The sequence below is a fragment of the Hemitrygon akajei genome, chromosome 30, assembly GCF_048418815.1.
Source record: "Hemitrygon akajei chromosome 30, sHemAka1.3, whole genome shotgun sequence".
Taxonomy (NCBI): domain Eukaryota; kingdom Metazoa; phylum Chordata; class Chondrichthyes; order Myliobatiformes; family Dasyatidae; genus Hemitrygon; species Hemitrygon akajei.
Genome location: NC_133153.1, coordinates 30,346,396 through 30,368,837, shown reverse-complemented (window position 1 = coordinate 30,368,837; position 22,442 = coordinate 30,346,396). Strand labels below are relative to the sequence as shown.

Here is a 22,442-nt window from a genome sequence, read left to right as displayed (position 1 = left end):
TTGACTTGAGAGCTATAGTTCATAAATTGATGAGGTCATGAAATGCTCTTGAATGTATCAGTCTAACATAAGGCAATTAGGTATATTAATTGGCCTACATTAAAGTTGGTTTCAGACATCAGTCATTAGTTTACAGCATTGTAAATAGAGATCATTGTGCATTGTACAGCATTGTGGAGATATCAGGAGCCTTTCAGACCAGCACATCAAACATGGTTGAAGGCATTTTTGCTCTGTTAACCAATTATTAGTATATCTGTTGGCCCTAGATTTCAGCCTCACTCTAATCTTAGGTACAGTATCTGGGTTCTCTGTGCTCAGAAGCTTTTAGACCATCCATGAGAATTTCTTTGTCCCAGCAAAGTTGCCATTTATCATGAGCTCCAATTGTAAGTATAATTTACATCAGAGATGTCCTCCTCCTTCAACGAACAGGGTTTCCGTTCCTTCACCATTGATGCTGCCCTCATTCACAATTGCATCATGTCCAAGACATCCATGCTCACCTCTTCTTCCCACCGCCTTAACAGGGACAGAGTTCCTCTTGTCGTCACTACAACCACATGGACTTCCGCATCAGACACATCGTTCTATGCAACTTCTGCCACCTCTAACGGGATCCTACCACCAAACGACACATCTTTGCTTGGTTTCTGTGCCGTGTGTGATATAGGTTGGGTGAATTCACTGTGATCCAGAGGGTCATTGGTTAGTTTGGTTGTATAAATATAAAATCAGGTGTCAATAAACTTCAACATGAACTTGAGAATGGCCAGACTGGTTCAAGCTGACAGGAAGGTGACAATGCCTCAAATTGAACCTTGAAGCAAATGGGCTACAGCAGCAGAAGACCATACCAGGTTCCAGTCATGCACTTAATAAAGTGGCCACTGCGTGTATTGTCTAGGTTTAATATGCATGCTCTTCTTCTTTCCTCCTTCCTTTGTGTTTTGCTTAATTTGGAAAATGACATGGAAATATTTGCAGTAGAGAAGAAGGTGTCAGGGGCACATAGTGCAGAAGGAACAGAACTGGAGAAGGGACAGATACAATGAAGACTTAGACACAAGTGACTCCATCATGTAACCATCCCAAGTCCAGCTTCAAATGATGGTTGGACATGGGACTAGCAACTCCGTCCCATAAAAGCCCAGACCTACAGATACACTAACAGAAGCTCTAAAGACCTCATCCCTGGGTGAGGAAGTATCTTCAAAGATGGGCTACACTTGGGGACAACTTGAAAGACTGGCCCAGGATAGAGAATTTTGGTGAGCTGTTGTTGGTAGCCTATCCCAAAGTCAGAGTGATGTGCTGAAGAAGTAAAAGTAAAGTGTATGTAAGGAAAATACAGTGCCTGTAAAAAGTATTCATCCCCCCCCCCCGGAAGTTTTATTGTTTTACAACATTAAATCAGAATGGATTTAATTTGGCTTTTTTGACACTGATCAACAGAAAAAGACCCTTCTGTGTCAAAGTGAAAACTGATCTCTACAAAGTGTTCTAAATTAAAATATAAAACACAAAATAATTTATAGCTTAAGTATTCACCTCCTTGTAATACGATACACCAAATCATCACTGGTGCAGCCAATTGGTTTCAAAAGTCATATAATTAGTTAAATGGAGATCTGTTTTTGGAGACTTGTGCGCAGTCAAGGTGTTTCAATTGATTGTGGTAAAAATACACTCGTACCTGGAAGGTCCAGCTGCTGGTGAGTCAGTATCCTGGCAAAAACTACACCATGAAGTCAAAAGAACACTCCAAGCATCTCCGCAAAAACGTTATTGAAAAGCACAGATCAATGAGTATCCCTTGGAGTACAGTTAAGTCAATCATCAATAAATGGAAAGAATATGGCACAGCTGTAAATCTGCCTATAGCAGGCCATCTTCAAAAGCAAGGAGGCCACCAAGTGGCCTATGACAACTCTGGAGAAGTTACAAGCTTCAGTGGCTGAGATGGGAGAGACTGCACATACAACTGTTGCCTGGGTGCTTCACCAGTTGCAGCTTTATGGGGGAGTGACAAAGAGAAAGCCACTTTTGAAAAAAAAAACTCACATAAAATGTTGGCTAGGGTTTGCCAGAAAGCATGTGCGAGACTCTGAAGTCAGCTGGAAGAAGTTTCTATGCAGATGAAATCAAAATTGAGCTTTTTGGTCATCAGGCTAAACACCATGTTTGGCATAAGCCAAACACCGCACATCATCAAAAACACACCATCGCTATGGTGGTGGCTGCATCACTGCAGCAGGGCTTGGAAGACTTGTGAAGGTAGAGGGTAAAATGAATGCAGCAAAATACAGGGAAATCCTGGAGGAAAACCTGATGCAGTCTGCAAGAGAACTGCGACTTGGGAGAAGATTTGTTTTCCTGCAAGACAATAACCCCAAGCATAAAGCCAAAGCTACACAGGAATGGCTTAAAAACAACAAAGTTAATGTCCTGGAGTGGCCAAATCAGAGTCCAGACCTCAATCCAATTGAAAATTGTGGCTGGACATGAAAAGGGTTGTTCACTCACGATCCCCATGCAACCTGACACAGCTTGAGCAGTTCTGTAAATAAGAATGGTGAAAAGCTGCAGTGTCCAGATGTGTAAAGCTGATCGAGGCCTATCCACACAGACTGAAGGTTGTACTTACTGCCAAAGATGCATCTACTAAATATTGACCTGAAGGGAGTGAATACTTATGTAATCATTTTTTGTTTTATATTTGTAATTAATTTGGATCACTTTGTGGAGATCTGTTTTCACTTTGACACAAAAGAATCTTTATCTGTTGATCAGCGTCAAAAAAAATCCAAATTAAATCCACTGTGATCCAATGTTGCAAACTAATAAAACATGAAAACTTCCAAGGGGTGAGGGTGGTGAATACTTTTTATAGGCACTGTACATCTAACCTCTTGGGTTGGCAGCTATTGAGTTCAGACAATGGTAGGATTGGAATCGTGATGACCCCAGCTAGTGCCTGCTTCTGATCACAATCCATCCACCCTTATCCCTCACAGATACAAGGCACTCCATCCGAGCTCTCCTCATTTAGGAGAGTGGGGATGCCAAATTTTGGCATGAAGTAGAAGCTATGAGTGAAATTCACTAGATGCTCCCAAAAGACACACATGGCCTACCAGTGGCATCAAGAGAGCTTTACCAAGAGGGATTCCTCGCAGGTAAGTGGTGGTTATTTAAAAAGGGAGCTTCAAGAGCGCTTGTCAATTGTATGTGGCCTATCAGTTGCTATAACTGGACCAGCAGTCGTGAGTTAGTGTGGTAACTTCTACTTTACAAAAAAACCACTCGACAACTTGATGGCCAAAAGAGCATCTTTATCTGGGACAGCAAATGATATTTACAATACAGATGCTTCCAGGTACCTCGTGTGGCATGGGTGGAGGAACTATATACAATGCATACGGGGAGTAAATTAGCGGTGTTACGAACCCCGTAACTGGGTCACTTACCAGCAAAGATAGAGAGGTCCGTTGAAGTCTGATGGTACTATTTTTAAAAGTTTTTATTTATAAAGGGGCACAAAAGTAAGGTTAATACAAACATTCAGATAATATATGTCGTCAATACTCAATCTAAAGCGCGGGTATAGTAATAATCATCAATAAGAAGTAGCTCTATCATTTTGTCTAGGGGTAAAAATATTGTCCGATGGAAATATAAAAGTCTCTCAAGTTCATGCAGGCTTTAGCCTTTGGGGACTGCTGGGTTTTCACTGGTTGGAGAGAGAGAGAGAGGTTTTGTGATAAAAGAAACCTGCCCAGTCGTTTAGGACGCAAAACCGTTGAATCCGAAACGTTGGTTCTCCGTTGTTAGTTCGAAGTCCTTTTCGGTGTTATCAGCCACCCGCTCCCCAGGCCAGGGGAAAATGGAACGCACTTGGCTTTCGAATAGCTTCCCGTTATCACGGGAGCGATGAGCGATGGTGTCTCCTTCTGCCCCCTGCAGCCCCTCTTTTATCTTGACTTGCAGGGTTGTAGATGTCAATCAGAATGGGGTGATGCAATCTCCAGCCCACATTGCCTGAGGGTGTGCACGTAGCCCAGTCCCCAATCCACAAAGGTGCCTCCAAGAAACAATGGCCAATGTCGCGTTATTTTGCATCTCCGGGGGGAACGAGGCATCCAGCACGTCGCTCTCCCATTTCCTGGGTCTACTGACCCCCCCCTCCACTAGGGCTCTTGTGATTCTCACAAAGGAGGGGGCTGCGGTCATAACACCTCCCCTCTTAAAAACGTTTTTTACCAGCGGTTAAAACGGATTCGTACAGAGTCTTACAGGATTTTAGAATCTAACACAATACAAAAGCTTTTCTTTTAACTACAGAGCCATACAGTTATACATTTAATTCAGCATCTAAACAGTTAATGATTACAGTGTCCCTTCCTTTACTAGCTTAACATCTTGTACCTTACTAAAGTCTTATAGCATCAGACTTCAACTTAATAACCACCTATATTTTTTATTTAACAAATCTAACGAGTTGTGATCCCTGACGGGGAGCCAGGCAGGCTTCCAAGGGGTTTGTCTTTATTATTCACATGCCTTGCTGAAATCCTGTACAACCGGCTGGGCTATTTAAAAATGGCGCCCTTCATTAACCGTCGTCTCTTTTTCGGTGAGTTCTTACGGGAGGAACTCGGGTAGTTTGGCGAGGTAAACTCCCGCCTGCCTCGTTCATAGGGGTTATTTTATCAACACCGTGTCCCAAACTTAGACCATCTTCTGAATTTCCACCCCATTCTTTAATTTTACGCAAGTTGCTAGTTTTCTCTTCAGGACCCTTCAGGCTATTAGTTTTGAATTCGAACTCTTTGTTCAAGCAGCATTTCAGATTCTGCCTCGTCACACCCCATTCTGGAATAACAATAGGGTGGGGGGCCCCGGCATCTCCCGGCTTAATCTGTAAGCGATCTGCAGGGTTTAAAATTTCTTCATTCGATTTGGGAACTACAAATTTTCTGTTTCCTTCAATAATCATATTTATCTTCCCATTTTCGAGTTCCACTTTAAGTTTAACCACATCTTCGAGCTCAGACCCTGGGGAACTCCAGATGCATATGGGAATTGGTGGGTCCCCCTCCCTCAAAGACACAGTTCCGTGCGACAGACAAATCTCAGACCCTTCTCGTACTCTGTCTACCCGGGGCTCTCTTGTCGATTTACTGATTACCACTGCACACCCGATAGGGACCGCTGCTTTCCCTTTTTTTGGCTCCTTCCTTGGAGCAAAGCACCAAGACGCAACATGCCCACTCTTCCCACAATTAAAACAGGTCAAGCCCGGAAATCTCTGGCCACCTGGCCTTTCCCCCTCAACCTTACCACTAGCTCCCGGCGGGACCTCTGCCTCAGCCGGCGGACTTTCTCGATCGTTCCCACGGTCTCTCGGGGTACTTTTATTCGAGGGAAACTTTGTCTTGTGGGTTAGGGCATATTCATCTGCAAACCTAGCAATTTCTGAGATGGACTTATTCAGCTTCTCATTCAAATACATTCTGATCTCCTCCGGAACACAACCTTTAAATTCCTCAATCAAAAATAACTCCCTGAGACGCCCATGATTCTCGCCCACTGTTTCTGCGGTGCACCAATGGTCCAAGAGCACCCCCTTCTCATGGGCAAACTCGGTATACGTCTGATTCCACCCTTTCCGTAAATTTCTGAACCTTTGTCTATATGCTTCAGGTACTAGCTCGTAACCCCGGAGAATGGCCGCCTTTACTTGGTCATAATTCTCTTCCCCTTCCGTGGGCAACGCTGCATATGCCCGCTGTGCCTTCCCTCGTAACACACTTTGTAACAACGCCACCCACTGTGCTCTGGGCCACTGCTGATTCACTGCCACCTTTTCAAAATGCAAGAAATAACTATCAACATCCGTCTCCTCGAACGGGGGTACCAGCCTCAACGCCCGACTAACATCAAACCGCTCCTCTCTGTCCGACCCCTGACTTCGTGGCTCTTGCCTTAACTTCTCCATCTCCAAGGCATGTTTCCTCTCTCTCTCTGCCTCCCTCTCCTTCTCGGCCTTTTCCCTCTCCTTGTCGGCCCTTTCCTTCTCCTTCTCAGCTCTTTCCTTCTCCTTCTCAGCTGCGTCCAGCTCCTTTAGCTGAAGTTCATGCTTTCTTTGCTTCTCCGCTGCTTCCAGCTCTTTTAACTTAATTTCATGCTTCCACCTTAATTTCTCCAACTCCAACTGAGTCGTCCCACTAGCTGGTACCTTTTCAGGGATATTTTCCAGTACCTCCGCTGCAAACACCTTCTTCCCAATGTAATACTGAGTTATGGCCCTTCGCACCTCCCGCTTTTTCATTGATGACCTCACCTCTGTGAGGCTTAAACCCTTCGCCAAATTTACCAAGTCTGATTTGGTGGCCGCCTCTAGCGCCCCCAGAGTCGGGTTTTCCATAAATTCCTCCACGTCCATCTTTGCTGGTTTCCCGCCTGGCTACCCGCGTTCCAGATCCAAGTTTGGACTTACAATCCCGATTCACTGGCCCTCCAATTTAGTTTCAAATCCCGGAGACGAGATCCCCAAGTTGTTACGAACCCCGTAACTGGGTCACTTACCAGCAAAGATAGAGAGGTCCGTTGAAGTCTGATGGTACTATTTTTAAAATGTTTTTATTTATAAAGGGGCACAAAAGTAAGGTTAATACAAACATTCAGATAATATACGTCGTCAATACTCAATCTAAAGCGCGGGTATAGTAATAATCATCAATAAGAAGTAGCTCTATCATTTTGTCTAGGGGTAAAAATATTGTCCGATGGAAATATAAAAGTCTCTCAAGTTCATGCAGGCTTTAGCCTTTGGGGATTGCTGGGTTTTCACTGGTTGGAGAGAGAGAGAGAGAGAGGTTTTGTGAGAAAAGAAACCTGCCCAGTCGTTTAGGACGCAAAACCGTTGAATCGGGAACGTTGGTTCCCCGTTGTTAGTTCGAAGTCCTTTTCGGTGTTATCAGCCACCCGTTCCCCAGGCCAGGGGAAAATGGAATGCACGTGGCTTTCGAATAGCTTCCCGTTATCACGGGAGTGATGAGTGATGGTGTCTCCTTCTGGTGCGTCGCTAGGGGACTGCCCCCTGCAGCCCCTCTTTTATCTTGACTTGCAGGGTTGTAGATGTCAATCAGGGTGGGGTGATGCAATCTCCAGCCCACATTGCCCGAGGGTGTGCATGTAGCCCAGTCCCCAATCCACAAAGGTGTCTCCAAGAAACAATGACCAATGTCGCGTTATTTTGCATCTCCGGGGGGAACGAGGCATCCAGCACGTCGCTTTCCCATTTCCTGGGTCTACTGACCCCCCCCCTCCACTAGGGCTCTTGTGATTCTCACAAAGGAGGGAGCTGCGGTCATAACAGCGGAAGTAAAGACCCCGCCAACCCCCGATCCCACCTCTTGCTACCAACAGCTCCCCGATTAGTATTAACTTACTTTTAATAATACTCACATTACAACAGATAGCAAGGAAGATTCAGGCATAAAATGGAGACACTGCCTAATGGAGTGATTGTCAATGGAGTGATCTGAGGCAGAGTGGTAGGGCTTTGGCGATAACGGGATAAGTTACTTGTGAGGAATAGAAACATGAAGTATGTCAGTGAGGCCGTTATTCTGTACTGGGTGTAAGATATGGGAAGTCCAGGAGAATCCCAACTCCCTGACGGCCACATCTGCGCCAGGTGCATCGAGCTGCAACTCCTTAGGGACCACTTTAGGGAACTGGAGATGCAGCTCAATGACCTTCGTCTGGTCGAGTAAGTGAGGAGGTGATAGAGAGGAGCTTTAGGCAAGTAGTCACACTGGGACCTCGAGAGACAGATAAAGGGCAAGAGTCCGATACTAGAGAGTAACCCTGTGGCTGTCTCCCTTAACAATAGGTGCTCCTGTTTGAGTACTGTTGGGGTGAGGTGGGATGGCCTACCCGGGGGAATCAACAGTGGCCACACCTTTGGCACAGAGTCTGGCCCTGTGGCTCAGAAGGGTAGGGAAAGGAAGAAGGTAGGAGTAATAGGGGACTCTATAGTTAGGGGGTCAGACAGGCGATTCTGTGGATGCAGGAAAGAAACATAAATGGTAGTTTGCCTCCCAGGTGCCAGGGTCTGGAATGTTTCTGATCATGTCCACGATATTTTGAAGTGGGAAGGTGAACCGCCAGAGGTTTGGTACCAACAACATAGGTAGGAAAAGGGAGGAGGTCCTGAAAACAGATTACAGGGAATTAGGAAGGAAGTTGAGAAGCAGGACCTCAAAGGTAGTAATCTCAGGAATACTGCCTGTGCCATGTGACAGTGAGAATAGGAACAGAATGAAATGGAGGATAAATGTGTGGCTGAGGGATTAGAGCAGGGGGCAGGGATTCAGATTTCTGGATCATTGGGACCTCTTTTGGGGCAGGCGTGACCTGTACAATAAGGATGGGTTGCACTTGAATCCCAGGGGAACCAATATCCTGGCAGAGAGGTTTGCTAAGGTTATTGGGGAGAGTTTAAACTAGAATTGCTGGGGAGTGGGAACTGAACTGAAGAGACTGAGGTTAGCTCACAAATACAGAAAGCCTGGAGACAGTGCAAGAGGGAGGATAGGCAGGTGATAGGGAAGGAATTCGCTCGAATGATGGTTTCAGATGTGTCTATTTTAATGCAAGAAGCATCATGAACAATACGGTTGAGCTTAGAGCATGGATCAGTACTTGGAGCTATGATGTTGTCGCCATTACAGAGACTTCGATGGATCAGGGGCAGGAATGGTTATTTAGAGTGCCAGGCTTTAAATGTTTCAGAAAGGACAGGGAGGGAGGCAAAAGAGGTGGGGGCGTGGCACTGCTGATCAGAAATAGTGTCATGGCTGCAGAAAAGGAGGAACTCATGGAAGGATTGTCTACGGAGTTTCTGTGGGTGGAAATTAGAAACAGGACAGGGTCAATAACCCTACTGGGTGTTTTTTATAGACCATCCAATAGTAACAGGGACATCGAGGAGCAGATAGGGAGACAGAATCTGGAATGGTGCAATAATAACAGGGTTGTCGTGATGGGAGATTTTAATTTCCCCAATATTGATTGGTATCTTCCTAGAGCAAGTGGTTTAGATGGGATGGAGTTTGTTAGGTGTGTTCAGGAAGGTCTCCTGGCACGATATGTAGATAAGCCTACAAGAGGAGAGGCTGTACTTGATCTGGTTTTGGGAAATGAACCTGGTCACTGTGCTACATTCTATGTGAAGGCCCTTCGTAATCAGTTTACAATGTTGAGGGATTGTGTAGAAGAGCAGCAGTATGTTGTTAATCAGAAGGAGTCAGGCTGAGATAGGGCAATCCTCACACATGCAGATTGTCATAAGGTGGGCGTTGGGAATGGACCCAAATGCAAGGCACAGACACTGAAGTACTAGGGAGAGGACTAGGTGTATCAGGAAAGCAAGGGAAGTGGGGAAGAAATTACGCTGGACAAGATACAGGCCGTGGACAAGACTAGAATAGGAAAGTGGGACCTGGATGAGGAACTAAGAACTAGGAACCTGGACAAGGACTCGTGACATGGCCGGTAAGCCAGAGGGTCACCTTGGCTTCTGGGTCGTATTCCACAGACATCTGGGTGGGTTGTGTAGCGACATTGGTGGTGCAGGGCACAGAATATCGGAACTTTACGCTACTGGTCATGCCTCAACTGTGCGTGCCTGTGCTATTGGGGCTGGACTTCCAGAGCCACCTCGAAAGTGTGACTATGGCATATGACGGGCCCCTCCCATCACTCATTGTCAGGAATCCTCAGTTTTGTGGGACTTCGTCATATACCCCGCTACTGACCACACACACACACATCCCACCCAGCACCATGCCGACAGCTGCGCTACTGACACCACTTGCAGCCTCTCCACCCTCAAGATCTCTCCCCCACCGCTGTTCGCCAACCTGACCCCCGACTGTAAACCTGTGGCAACTAAAAGCAGGAGGTACAGCGCAGGGGACAGGGCCTTCATTCAGTCGGAGGTGCAGCGGCTGCTCAGGGAGGGGATCATTGAGCCAAGCACAAGTCCTTGGAGGGCCCAGGTGGTCGTTGTTTGGACCGGGCAGAAAAATAGGATGGTTGTGGACTATAGCCTGACCATCAATAGGTTCACACAGCTTGACACGTACCCCCTACCCCGCATCGCGGATATGGTCAACCAGATAGCTCAGTACAAGGTGTTCTCGACAATAGATCTAAAATCCGCTTATCACCAGCTCCCCATCCGCCCAGAGGACCGCCCCTACACCGCCTTCTATCACTTCCTGCACGACCCCTTCGGTGTCACAAATGGTGTCTCTGTCTTCCAGAGGGAAATGGACCGGATGGTGGACCAGTGCCAACTGAAGGCCACATTTCCCCATCTGGATAATATCACCATCTGTGGTCACAACTGGCCGGATCACAACGCCAACCTCCAATGATTTTTCCAAGTGGCCAAAGCCCTGAACCTTACTTATAACAGGGACAAATGTGTGTTCAGAACCACCCGACTCGCTGTCCTTGGGTATGTCGTGGAGAATGGGGTCATTGGCCCTGATCTCGACCGTATGTGCCCCCTGTTAGAACTCCCTCTTCCCACCACCCTCAGAGCCCTCAGACGGTGCCTGGGCTTCTTTTCCTATTACGCCCAATGGGTCCCCCATTACGCAGACAAGGCCTGCCCCCTGGTCAAGTCTACCACTTTTCCCCTCTCTGCCGAGGCCCGCGCGGCCTTCAGCTGCATTGAAGGGGACATTGCCAAAGCAACGATGCATGCGGTGGACGAGACCATTCCCTTCCAAGTAGAGAGTGACGCCTCCGAGTTCACGCTGGCTGCTACCCTCAATCGGGCAGGCAGGCCAGTAGCATTCTTTTCTCGTACCCTTCAAGGCTCTGAAGTTTGGCACTCCGCAGTGGAGAAAGAAGCCCAGGCCATAGTGGAAGCTATTAGGCACTGGAGGCACGATCTCGCCGGCAAAAGGTTCACCTTGCTGACCGACCAGCGCTCAGTTGCGTTCATGTTCAGCAACCAACAGCGGGGCAAAATCAAAAATGATAAAATTTTGCAGTGGAGAATAGAACTCTCCACCTACAACTATGATATCCTGTACCGGCCTGGAAGGCTCAATGAGCCCCCTGATGCCCTATCCCGGGGAGCGTGCGCCAGCGCACAGCTCAACCAGCTATACGCCCTCCATGCACATCTTTGCCATCCGGGGGTCACCCGATTTTACCACTTCGTGAAAGCCCGGAACCTGCCTTACTCCCTGGAGGACATCAGGACGATGACCAGGGACTGCCAAGTCTGCACTGAGTGCAAACCGCACTTCTACAATCCTGAAAAGGCGCAACTTATCAAGGCCACCCGCCCCTTCCAGTGACTGAGTGTTGACTTTAAAGGCCCCCTTCCCTCCACCGACCACAATGTCTACTTCCTCAACATTATCGACGAGTACTCGTGGTTCCCCTTTGCCATCCCCTGCCCCGACACCACTGCCACGTCCGTCATAAAAGCCCTGCGCCAGCTCTTTACTCTGTTCGGATATCCCTGCTATATCCACTGTGATAGAGGGTCCTCCTTTATGAGTGACGAGCTGCGCCAGTACCTGCTGGCTAAGGGCATTGCTACTAGTAGGACCACGAGCTATAATCCCCGGGGAAATGGACAGGTGGAGAGGGAGAATGCCACAGTGTGGAAGGCCACACTTTTAGCCCTTAAGTCAAAAGGGTTGCCGGTCTCTCAATGGCAGGAGGTCCTCCCCGAGGCACTCCACTCTATCCGCTCCCTGTTATGTATGTCCACCAATGCCACCCCTCATGAGCGCCTATTCTCTTTTCCCAGGAAGTCTGCCACTGGGACCACCCTACCAGCTTGGCTGACATCCCCAGGGCCAATGCTGCTCTGGAAACATGTGAGGAGCAATAAATACTCCCCGCTGGTTGAGAGGGTTCACCTTCTACATGCGAACCCCCAGTATGCCTACGTGGTCTTACCTGATGGGCGGGAGGACACGGTCTCCGTCCGCGACCTGGCGCCCGCAGGAGCAGCAGATCACTACCCCGAACACTCCACGGTAACTATGAACCCTGTACCCGAGGTGACACCGCGCACACCGAGTCCTACACAGACTCCTCACGACACTCCTATACCGGGCGTCTCGCACACGCATGAGGGATCACTGACGCCTAGTGGGCTGACACCTCCAGTCAAGCCGGAACCAGCACAACCTCCGGCACCGGTGCAATCACCACCGGCACCTGTGCAATCACCACCGGCATCTGTGCAATCACCACCGGCACCTGTGCAATCACCACCACCGGCACCTGTGCAATCACCACCGGCACCTGTGCAATCACCACCACCGGCACCTGTGCAATCACCACCACCGGCATCTGTGCAATCACAGCCGGTGCTACGTAGATCGCAGCGACAGATTCGACCACCTGATAGACTTAACCTGTAAATATACCTGTAAGAAACTTCACCACATGGGGACTCTCTTTTAAAACAAAGGGGGGGGGTGAATGTGGTGAACTACATATACCTGTCTGGACACGCCCCCTGCTGACTGCTCCTGTGGCTCCTCCCATGGACCCCGGTATAAAGGCGATTGGAGACACCGCCCCGGCCTCAGTTTCCAGGATGCAGTGTGGTGGTCAATTGCTGCTTGTTCTTTCTTCCAGCCAATAAAAGCCTATATCTCGCCTCCCGTCTCCGAGAGTTATTGATGGTGCATCAGTAGCTGGACATGGACACTAGCCCTGGACGAGACCAGGACTCAGGGCCTAGGCTACGAGTTGCACATGGACTTGAATCTCCTCAGAGCCTTGGACACGGACTGGAACACTGAGCCTTGGACTGGAGCACAGGAGTACAGAACACAGCACCGGGACCCCTCCTTGGGAACAGGATGTAGGGCAGGGGCTTTACACAGAGTCAGGACCCCTCCTTAGGGACAGGACATAGGGCCAGGGCTTCACACAGAGTCAGGACCCCTCCTTGGGGACAGGACATAGGGATGGAACTCATACACGGACACTAAACACAGGAACACAAAGAGACAGTTCCAAACTTAACGATAGATAGTTACTTCTGTTGGCGTGGCAAGGCTCCGGTCTCACTGCAGTGGCTGAACTTGACGGCGATACAGCTGAGGACGCAGGCAAGGTTGCCGGCAGGGCTTCAGAGGGAAGGAAGGGAACAGTCCAGCCTCAGGGTAACGTCAAAGACGGCCTGACTTACCCAACAGAGGCAAGGACAGGAAGGGACAGATCCCACCATAGGATAGCGGCAAGGACAGGATACCAACAAGACAAACCAGCAACTACACTCAAACCCAGGGCCACTTATATTCCCAGCCCCAAGATGAGCATCAGGTGCCTATGATTAAGCCCAAGTGAAATAAGGGACAGCCGGAACACCCGGAGTCCAGAGTCCACGGACCGGACTGTGAACCGGAATGCAGACTTTACGGACTGGACCATGACACAGATGATCAAGTCTTGGTAAGGGAGCTGCCTGAAAAAGCAGGAGGAGAGTACTACAGATATTAAACCTGATTCTGATTCTAATTCTTCATAACAATGGAGCCATAGAACACAAACAGGCCCTTTAGCCCATCTAGTCCTTGCAAAACTATTATTCTGCCTCAACCCACTGACCTGCACCTGCATCACAGCCCTCCATGTATGTATCCAAACTTATCTTAAAAGTTGAAATCACATTCTCACCACAATCTGAGTGAAGAAGTTCCCCTCAGGGTTACTCTTAAACATTTCACCTTTCACAATTAGTCTTAAATTTTGTAATCCAAATGATGACCCCCATCTACCCCTTTCATATGCTGACTAATATACAGTGTATTTAGATATTCTCAAGTTGCATTTTAGGGTTCCAACATTTGAAACATTTTCTTTTAAATCTGTTTCTGATTTTGACCTTCAAGAACTGTGATTGTCAGAATGAAATCAAATGAGGAAAAGGAATAAAAGTTGGAAAGAGGGCTTCTGCAAATGTACCGTGGAGAGCATTCTGACTGGCTGCATCACCGTCTGGTGTGGAGCAGCGACTGCACAAGGTCAAAGTAAGTTACAGAAACTAGTAAAATCAGTTAGCTCCATCATGGGTACCAGTTTCCGTAAGATCCAAGACATCTTCAAGGAGCAGTGCATTAGGAAGTCAGTTTCCATCATTAAGGATCCCCACCACCCAGGGCATGCTCTCTTCCCATTGTTACAGTTGGGAAGGAGGTACAGAAACCTTAGCAGTTCAGGAACAGCTTCTTTCCCTCTGCCATCTGATTTCTAAAGACACTGAATTCATGAACACTACCTCACTACTTTATTATTTCAGTTTTTTTTGCACTATTTATTTTTACTTTACAATTTAATAGACACACATATATACTGTAATTCAATTTCTTTTCTCTATATTTATTTATCATGTATTGCATTGAACTGCTGCCATAACGTTAACAAATTTCACAATATATGCCAGTGATATTAAACCTGATTCTGATTCCCTGCCAGCAATTGTAAACCTTTAGGATTTGTGTGAGCAATGTTACTAAACTTAGAATAACAGTAGCTAAGCATGTCTGTTACTTTATAATTTTATTTGAGAATTTAAAGTTTTCCCATGCAGTCTAGGCACATTTGAGATATTGCATCTCTTTTTTCCCTTTGTTAAATTGATTTTGTCGGGCAAGGAATAAATACAAAAATAACTTCCACCATTTAATTTCAAAGGACTGAAAAGAAAATCTTTCAACACAAAACTGTAACCTCATTCAGTTTTCTGCTTTCTTCTACATGCAATACGACAAAGTTTCTTCAATGCTACAATCACCAGCACAGTGACCATGAAGAACATGATCAACAGAAAGACCATCACATCCACACAATAGTAAGCATACCAGGGCAGTCGGTAGGATTCAGAGCGCAAATGGCCTGCTCCTTTGTGTCGGGCAACATACTCAATCCAGAAAACAGCTCGCTCCATTGGCGACTCTGGTTGGTCCCGGTGGAGGGCAGAGAGTTTCTTCATGTTGTCCCGGTAAAATGTGCCATTTATCACCTCATTAAGTGCCTGCAGTAGATCTGTTGAATGCATGGTTGCAACATTAAGCATCTTTGCTGCACCTCGGGATTCAAGTTTAACTACATTGTCAAACTGGTCTAAAAATAGAGGCATGCCAATCACTGGCACCCCATGGTAGATGGCCTCATAAATGCCATTGATACCACCATGAGAAATAAAGACTCGTGTGTTGGAGTGACCCAGAAGGTCATTCTGAGGGATCCATTTTGTCAGTAGAGTATTATTACCTACATTGAGAGGGATTTTTCCATCATATTTCCAAATAACCTTCTGGGGTACTTGAGCAAAAGCATTGGCTATTTGCATAGTTGTCTGCTTTGGCAAGTAACTGACAAGGGATCCTAATGACAGCACAATAAGTCCATGCTTTCCTGAGCTTTGAACAAACTCTTCAAACTCTGCTATTAGTGGTCGGGCTGGTTTACACTGGAAGCCTCCAATGTAGACAATATTTGGCATGGTGGGTCTTGGGAATTCAAGTACAAAATCGACTCTCATCAGCCACACATCAGCCCTCAGCAGAATTGTTTTGATATCTGTGTCTGGTCCCAGATAGCGATGACAGAGTTCATTGAACCTGGGGTAAACAGAAAGTTCTAAAATGGATAAATGAATTAGACTTTGGATGAAGTTTTGTGTTCTTTGAAGAAAGGGCATTTTGTCTGTCAGGTGAGAGTTAGAGATTGGGACATAAGAAAGGGGTGATGGGGCAAAGAGAAAATGAGCATCACCAGTCTCTAGCCATCGAACATCATACACCAGGGGAAGTTTTAAGTAATGTGCAAGCATGGGACCAATAGAAAAGACAGGATCTGTAAGCACCAGGTCAAAATTTGCTTTTTGAAGTTGGTTTAGCAAAGCTTTGTTCTCAAAAATACTAGCAATGCCAAAATCAAGCATTTTTAAACAGTTCATTGCAAAATTCTGTACTTCAAATTGGGACTTAACATAGTCCATGAAGGTCCAGCCATTCTGCCCAATCTGCAATGTGTTTCTAAGAATGATTCCCACTATATCAATTATTTCAACATTTGCTTGTAGTTGAATGACAACAGATTGATATAGGTCAGGACTTTCTGTAATAAATCCAGTTCCTGCATAATAAAGCACAGTGAGGTTGTGTCCGCGAAGTTTCAGTTCTTCCAGCAGATGTCGCATATTAATCCAGTGACTTCCTCCAATGGGCACAACCAATACATTGGCTGCCTGAGTAATGGGACAAGATGCGACAATGATGGTACTAAGTAAAAAAACAGCAGATCCTCTGCTTTTCCAACCAGATCCCTCCATACTGAGATATTGTATTCAGATCCTATTAAAACATTGGGGGAGAAAAAGAAGTATATTATTGTCACATACTGTATACTCCGTGGCCAGTTTAATAGGTACACCTGCTCATTAATCCAAATATCTAATTAGCCAATCATGTGGCAGCAGCTCGATACATAAACACATACAGACATGGTTATGAAGCTCACATCATTCAAACCAAACATGTAACCTACGTGAGTTTGACCATAGAATGAATGTTGGTTTGAGACAGTGTAGTTTGAATATCTCTAAAACTGCACATCTGAGAGAAGAAGGATGCTTATGTGAGAATGCTGTTCTTGGACTACAATTCGGCATTCAACACCATAGTTCCATCCAGGCTCAACTAGAAGTTCCGAGACCTCGGCCTTGACCCTGCCTTGTGCAGCTGCATCCTGGACTTCCTGTGTCAGATCGCCAGCAAGTTGTAAGAGTGGGCTCCCTCACCTCCAACCCTCTGACTCTCAATACAGGAGCCCCACAGGGCTGCGTACTGAGTCCCCTCCTTTACTCCTTGTATACCCATGATTGTATCGCCATCCACAGCTCCAATCTGCTAATTAAATTTGCCGATGGCACTACATTGATTGGCCTTACCTCAAACAGTAATGAGGTGGCCTACAGGGAAGAAGTCATCTCTCTGACACAGTGGTGTCAAGAAAACAACCTCTCCCTCAATGTTGCAAAAACAAAGGAGCTGGTTGTGGAGGAGGAATGGAGACGGGCTAACCCCTATTGACATCAATGGATCTGGGGTTGAGAGGGTAAACAGCTTCAAGTTCCTCGGCATCCACATCACCGAGGACCTCACATGGCTGTACACGCCAGCTGTATGGTGAAAAAGGCACAACAGTGCCTCTTTCACCTCAGACAGTTGAGGAAGTTTGGTATGGGCCCCCAAATCTTAAGAATTTTCTACAGAGGCCCAATTGAGAGCTTCCTGACTGGCTGTATCACTGCCTGGTATGGGAACTGTACCTCCCTTAATCACAGGGCTCTGCAGAGAGTGGTGCAGACAGCCCAGCACATCTGTAGTTGTGAACTTACAATAATTCAGGACATTTACAAGGACAGGTGTGTAAAAAGGGCCTGTAAGATCATTGGGGACCTGAGTCGCCCCAGCCACAATCTATTCCAGGTGTTTCCATCTGGGAAATGGTACCACAGCATAAAAGTTAGGACCAACAGGCTCCGGGACAGCTTCTTCCACCAGGCCATCAGACTGATGGACTCACTCTGATTTGAGTGCACTCTATATTACAATGTTCTATTTATTATAAATTATTATAAATTACTATGATTGCACATTGCACATTTAGACAGAGATGTAATGTAAAGATTTTTACTCCTCATGTATGAAAAGGATGTAAGAAATAAAGTCAATTCGATTCAGTTCAATCTCTTGGAATTCTCACATACAACAGTCTAGAGCAGGGTTTCCCAACCTGGGGTCCACAAACCCCACTGTTAATGGTAGGGGTCCATGGCATAAAAAAGGCTGGAAATTTCTGGTCTAGAGATTATAGAGATTGGTATGAAAAACAAAAGAAAAACAGTGTGCTGCTGTTCTGTGGACTTGTTAATGAGAGAGGTCAGAGGAGAATGGCCAGACTGGTTCAAGCTTATAGAAAGGTAACAGTAATTCAAATGTTACAACAGTGCTGTGCAGAAGAGCATCTCTGTATGCACAAAAGATCGAAGCTTGAAGTGGATGGGTTACAGCAACAGAAGACTACAATCATACACTTAGTGATCACTCTTTAGGTACAGGAGGTACCAAATAAAGTGGCCACTGAGTGTAGTTCAATTCATTACCACAGTGCACTAAGGAATGAAGTGCTACAGTTACAGAGAAAATGCCATGCAGGTAGACCAAAAGGTGCAAGGTCATAGTGAGGTATATTGTGAGGTCCCTTATTGTACTAAGGGATTGTTCAGCAATCTTACTATTACAGGATAGAAGCAGTCTTGAAGCCTGGTGGAATGTGCTTTCAAGCTTTTGTTTCTTCTGCCTGATGGGATGGGGAGGACGAGAGGGTGGAGTTTTTCATTATTATGTTGGCTGCTTTACCAAGGCAGGGGAAAGTGTAGCAATTTGGTGTAGCAGATTGGAAAACATCCGTAGCTCTATGTTGAACTGTTAAACAACACCCCCAATGCAGGAATCCCTAAAGACTAACTTGCAGTTTGAGTCAGTGGTAAGGAAGGCAGATGCAAATGACTAGAGTATAAATGCAAGGATGTAATGCTGAGGCAGATGGCTGTGGAGGCCAAGTCATTGGGTATACTTAAAGCAGAAGTTGATAGGTTCTTGATCAGTAAGGGTGTCATAGATTCCAGGGAGAAGGCAGGAGAATGGGTTGAGAATGATAATATATCATTTGTGATCGAATGGAGCAGCAGAATCGTAGGGCCGAATGCCTAATTCTGCTCCTATGTCTTATGGATGGCAAAGTGCAAGAACCCTGGATGATGAGAACTGTTGGAAATTCAGACAAAAAGGATTAATTATGAGAATGACAGGCATTTTATACATACATTTGAAGGAAGAAGGTGAATAGGGGAAGGGTAGAATCACTCAATGACAAAGAAAGTAATTTATGCTTGGTTCAAAGTAGGTGGGCGAAGCACTAAAATACTTTGCATTGGTATTCACTGCAGAGAATGACATAGGGGACAAAAAGACAGAAATAAGTATGCTGATAATTTCGGGACATATCAATATCAATAAGCAGTATATGTTCAGCTCTCGAAAATCATTAAGGTGTTAAGTCCCCAGGGCCTGAAGGGATCTATCCAAGGTTACTTTATTGTCACCAAACAATTGATACTAGAGTGTACTATCATCACAGCAATATTTGATTCTGCGCTTCGTGCTCCCTGAAGTACAAATTCAGGTAAATAAAATAAAAAATTTAAATTATAAATCATGATTAGAAAATAGAAAAGGGAAAGTAAGGTAGTGCAAGTTAGGTCCGGATATTTGGAAGGTACGGCCCAGATCCGGGTCAGGATCCATTCAGCAGTCTTATCACAGTTGGAAAGAAGCTGTTCCCAAATCTGGCTGTACGAATCTTCAAGCTTCTGAACCTTCTCCTGGAGGGAAGAGGGACAAAAAGTGTGTTGGCTGGGTGGGTCGTGTCCTTGATTATCCTGGCAGCACTGCTCCGACAGCGTGCGGTGTAAAGTGAGTCCAAGGATGGAAGATTGGTTTGTGTGATGTGCTGGGCTATGTTCACTATCTTTTGCAGCTTCTTCCGGTCTTGGACAGGACAACTTCCATACCAGGTTGTGATACACCCTAGAAAAATGCTTTCTACAGTGCATCTATAAAAATTAGTGAGGGTTTTAGGGGACGGGCCAAATTTCTTCAGCTTTCTCAGGAAGTAAAGGCGCTGGTGGGCCTTCTTGGCAATGGACTCTGCTTGGTTAGACCAAGTCAGGTCATTTGTGATATTCACACCCAGGAACTTAAAGCTTCTAACCTGTTCCACCTGTGCACCACCGATGTAGATGGGCTCGTGCGGTCCGCTACTCCTTCTGAAGTCAACAACCAATTCCTTTGTCTTGCTGACGTTGAGGGATAGGTTATTGTCTTTGCACCATGCCATCGGGTTCTTAATTTCCTCTGTGTACTCAGACTCATCATTACCCAAGATATGGCCTACAATTGTGGTGTCATCAACAAACTTATATATTGAGTTTGATGGAAACTTGGCTACACAATCATGGGTGTACAGTGAGTACAGCAGGGGGCTGAGTACACCGCCTTGTGGGGCACCGGTGCTCAGAGTGATTGTAGAGGAGAGCTTGTCCCCTATTTTTACAGCCTGAGTCCTGTCTGTGAGGAAGTTGAAGATACAGCTGCAGATCTGAGTGCTAAGACCCAGGTTCCGGAGCTTAGGAATCAGTTTATTTGGAATGATGGTATTAAAGGCAGAGCTGTAGTCAATGAAAAGGAGCCTTACATATACATCTTTATTCTCCAGGTGTTCTAAGGAGGAATGCAGTGCCAGAGAGATGGCATCTGCCGTTGACCTGTTGCTCCGGTAGGTGAATTGCAAAGCGTCGAGGTTGACTGGTAGGCTATGGTTGATGTGTGCCATAACCACATGTTATTGAGAGAGGTAAGAGAGGAGATCGATTGGGTTTGGCATAGGTACTTGCATTCTCTTCAGTCAAGGCCAGCTTCCAGAGGACCAGAGGTTAGAAAAGGCAATAGGGACAAATGAGGGAATTATAGGCTATTCAGACTATTAACAAATGTCATGACATATGCTGGTGATATTAAACCTGATTCTGATTCTGCTTATAGGATGTTGATCTTTACATCAGTGGTATGCAATTTTTGGATCCGTGAAGAACTGTTAGATTGGATTCAAATTTAGCTTGATCTTAGAAGAGAGGGGGTAATTTTATGACTGGAGTTCTCTGACCAGTGGCTTTACATATGGAGCAGTACTGGGACATACCTTATTTGTGATAGACATAAATGATTTGATCAAAAATGTGTGTGAGTAATTTTAAGAATGCGCTTATTAACCCTTGGGACCTTATTTTCCCAAATAGCGGTTATAGCTTGGTCGACTGATTTGAAAAATAACTCAGATAAGAAAACTGACAAGCACTGGAACAAATAAAGAAATCTGGGAAGTATAGTCATTCTCACTGATTGAATTCTCCCAGCTATAGTAAGGGGTAAACTGCGCCATCTCTCAAAATCAGCCTTCATTTGACTAACCTGAGGCCTGTAGTTAGCTTCAAACAGAGGTGTAAAAGAGCAAGTAACGTGTATTCCCAGGTATACAAAACCATCTTGAGATAAAGGAAAAGACTGTGGCGACCCACTTTCTGCGCAGGCGAACCGGGTCACAAATAGCTAGCGTGCGGTAATCCACCTCTGACGTCATTTCCGCTCAGAGAGGGTGGGCACTAGGGATTAAATGACAGCGCTGCAAAGTTTGAATAAACTAGTCTCGAAACGACTTACTGACTGTCTGTCGTTATTTCAGCGCTGTGTGTAGCACATCGCTACATTGGTGACCCCGACGGTCCAAACAGGATTTGGACCAAAGATGACCGACTCTTCATCTGTTCACGCAGTTTCGCTAAAACTGCTGATTTTCTGGACGCTGCGACTACGCGTGTGGTTTAGCCAAGCAGAAGCCCAGTTCCAGATTCGGCAGATATCCTCTGATTCCACGCGTTACTATCACGTGGTGAGCGCCCTTGACCAGGAGACAGCCGCCCAGGTTGCGGATTTCATACAGTCGCCCCCGGAAGAAGGCAAATATGAAGCATTCAAAGTGCTGCTCATTGGGACCTTTGGCCTCTCGCGGCGTGAGCGGGGTGCCCGCCTGCTTCACCTGGACGGTTTGGGAGACAGACTGCCGTCAGCACTGATGAACGAGATGCTGGCCCTGGCTGACGGACACAAGCCCTGCCTCATGTTCGAGCAAGCGTTCCTAGAGCAACTGCCTGAGGACATACATCTGCTGCTGGCCGACACAGATTTCAGCGACCCCTGGAAGGTGGCGGCCCGGGCAGACGTGCTGTGGAAAGCCAAGAGGGAGAGCGTGGCATCCGTCGGTCAGATTACCAGGCCACGCACCCAACAGCAGACTAGACCAGGCCCGGCAGGGGGGCGCACACAACACAGAGGCAGGAGTGAGGAGGCCAGTGAACAGTGGTGTTTCTACCACCAGCGGTGGGGCACAAAAGCCCACCATTGTTGCCTGCCCTGCAAGGGCCAGGGCCAGGGCCAGGGTCAGCTGCCACTAATGACTATCTGGGACAAATAGTCGGGACGCCGCTTCTTGGTTGACACCAGAGCGGAAGTCAGCATCTTGCCCCCGACGGGGTATGACACCTGCAGCAGGAAGCCAGGACCCACCCTGAGGGCCGCATACAGCAGCACGATACGGACCTACAGCACCCGCACAGTGCAGCTGCAGTTCGGCGCCAGCTGGTTCACGTGGGACTTCACACTGGCTGCCATGGCCCAACCACTCCTGGGGGT

General features: G+C 46.6%; 1 pseudogene; it reads right to left on the bottom strand.

Annotated features, from left to right (window-relative positions):
- Positions 1-14,483: 14,483 nt before the first annotated feature.
- Positions 14,484-22,442, bottom strand: part of LOC140718919 (UDP-glucuronosyltransferase 2C1 pseudogene) — a 33,837-nt pseudogene continuing 25,878 nt past the window's right edge.